The sequence below is a fragment of the Propithecus coquereli genome, unplaced genomic scaffold (genome assembly GCF_000956105.1).
Source record: "Propithecus coquereli isolate 6110/MARCELLA unplaced genomic scaffold, Pcoq_1.0 Scaffold62, whole genome shotgun sequence".
Lineage (NCBI taxonomy): Eukaryota > Metazoa > Chordata > Mammalia > Primates > Indriidae > Propithecus > Propithecus coquereli.
Window position 1 is genome coordinate 5,614,632 of NW_012152174.1, and position 3,084 is coordinate 5,617,715.

The following is a 3,084-nucleotide window of genomic DNA, read 5'->3' on the forward strand; positions in this document are numbered from 1 at the left end:
TTTCTCTCTGCACCATTCCAATGTCAGTACTCATGGTCATATATTACCTTTTCCACTTTTGTCTTTCTCAAATCTCCCTTTGGCTTACTCTTGTAAGTACATTTATGGCACATCTGGATAATTCAGGTTAAACTCCCAATCTCAAAATTCTTAACATAATTACATCTGCAAAGACACTTTTTCCTTACAAGGTAACATTTACAGGTTTTGGGAGTTAGGACTTGATATCTCTGGGTGGCCGTTTTCCAGGTTACTACACTCTGTATGCTGTTAGGACATTCCCAGAGACTTTAAATGTCTTTTTTAATAAAATTACTACTTTGATTGTTTTGGTAAGGAATAGATCTGCAGATCTTCTCACAATGCCATTCCAGAAGTAGATCAATACATCTTTTTAGTCTAGCATTTAAAGGTGATTTTAGCAGAAGAGTTTATTTTCTCTGCTAAATTTGGGAAACTGAAGTTATATAATTGTATAAAACCTCAGAGTCATGCAAACTCAAGTTGACATTCATTTATTCATCTATAGATAAAATCTTACTCTTCTGGCTTTAAAAATGGATGCTATATTATCAAAGCAGTTTATATAAACATATCACTGAGGAAATTTTTAAAAATGGACTTATGCATTTCATTGTAGGTAGGATGTTTAATGGTTTTGGGGAAATGTAAACACCTGAAGTATGCTATGACGATCAGAAGGTTGAAATCTGTGGATTAAAAGCGATCTTACCTTTTTAATCCCCAAAATCCATTTTTTACTTCAGGTAATTGCACCTTGATTTTCTTTTGGGAGGTTATTCTACCCATATACTCACTTAAGTGATGTAGATGGACCTCTTTCTCTTATACTCCAAGTTCTAGAGTTTGGCACATGACCCAGATATGCCAGTTAAAGCATTCTACCCTTGGCCACAGTGACTGGCATCTGACTTAAATATGGGCAATGATTATTGTTGTTGTTGACAGTGGTGGTAGTGGTGTAGTTTGTCCATTTATTTGTATATCTGTGTATATGTACACATGTGTTTTCCATTGAGATTTGGAAAGAGGCGCTCCTTTTCTTTTGTGATTGCTAAGATAAAAGGATGTAAATCTAGAAATGCCAGAGGCCATTTTTGCTACCACTTAGGGAAAACTGTGTGAGAATAAATTCAACAAAGAAGAAGGTAGAGCTGAGGGATAGAGTAGATTCTAGCCAATGACATTCAATATGATATGGCAATGTCTAATAGCAGCAAAAGTATTGGTTTATCATTAACACGAGTATACATTTCTCCTGATTTCTAAACTCTTTTACATATACCCTTTCGTGCCTTGCAATTGGACCAATCTGAGCCAGACTTCTGTCACTTGCAACTAAAAAGTTCCTGGGAAATACATGTATTGACATTAACTTTCCAAAAATGTATAAATCGTATGTCTCATCCAACTTTGGCATTAGGCAATAAAATTACTCAGTGATTACAAATGCATCCAAATTCCTTTGACCTCCAAGTAACACCAGTTACTAGTTTTCCTGAAAGGTTAAGAAGCTGTTGTGTTAGGAGTTTGGGAAGGGTGGGGTGTAATGGTATCTCACAACTCTTTAGAGACCAATGGTTTTTTTTTTTTTTTTCCCACTAGTGTCTATTTGTTCCAGGCAGAACCTCTTGAGATTCACACTCACATAGGGAAAGCATGCATTTCATAAAAGTAGGTAGTTAGTTAGTTCCTAGGAACACTCAATTACAAAGCCCCCTTGTCACACACGGCAGTATAAGCCCATGTTAGGGGACAGCTAGGGACCTGGGCCACAGGACAGTAAGGCTGAGTCCAGCTGGAATGACTTACTCCTTCCTCCAAGGAAGTATAAGAAGTGGATGGACTCAGGAAAGTCTGGGTGCCCAAAAGAGTTGGTTGTGGTTAACAGCTCACTTTTGTGAGAGAGGGTCAGAGTTTTGCTAAAGTAAGAAGCAGGGGAGAGAAGATGCCAAAATAACTCTCTTTTAATTTTGTGTGTTTTTTCTCCCAGCGAGATAATTCTTTTCTAGTTTGGTGTGGAATCTTGGATAGAAGCCATTTGCCTTTACTGTTCTAAGCTTTCCTTTTTTGTTCTTTCCTTCTCTCATTGCTGAAAAACCTTCCTGGGACCTCAGTTATTATTTGTGTGTAAGTGTTATTACTTTTCTCCTGTTTATCTGGAAAAGACAGGCTACCTGCTTCTCATACAGATCCCCCATACCCCTGTATCCCCCTACACCCCCAACACAAAAATACCAACTTGCATTTTCCTGTTGAGATATCTATGCTTAACTCACGGCAAACAGACTCCTTAGAGGCAGATGAACAAGGGAAAAAAAAGTTTAAATTCTTTCACAAAGGTTTTATTTTTTCATGATATTGAGTTCTCCAGGGATGGGTAATAAGGAGAGTAAAATAAAAAGTTGAGATTTTAAACAGTGAGATTTAAACCTTAACATAAACACCTTTAAAAAGAAATGAGAGCTTAGTTTTTAATATGTTAGCAACCAAGTTTGAACCTTAGTTAAAACATTACCTTTCCTTTCTGGGCATACTAGGCTCACAAAAAGCTTTTAAAACAGTACTTTTTATGTTATTAATCCACTTAGCGATATTTCTTTTAGCTAATGTAAAGGTTAACTTCACCCCTATCTATGGTAAATGATTGCCATAGATAAATAACTGGTAAATAATTAAATGGAATTAATGAGCTTTTACTATGGTAAAGTCCATTTTTAATCACTTTTTTCTTTGGTCTTTTCAAACTGCATTATCTTAGATTCTCTCTTACTTATAATTATTTCTGAGCCCTCTAAATTCTTTTTTAATCTTTTTATCTATTTTTAATTTGTGGCCTGGACCCTAAATGTGTTCTAGAAGAAATCAGACCAACCCTGAACAGAAGAGAGAATAATTTTATAGTTTCTTCTTCTCATTCTACTAATTCTCCAAGAATTTGGAGCATTATTCTACCTACAGTGTGACTGCTCTGGCCTTGAGTTCTTCCTTTGGTGTAATCTACACAATTTCTATTATTTTTATACTTGGATTATTTATTTTTGTTTCCTAAATACTAGTCAC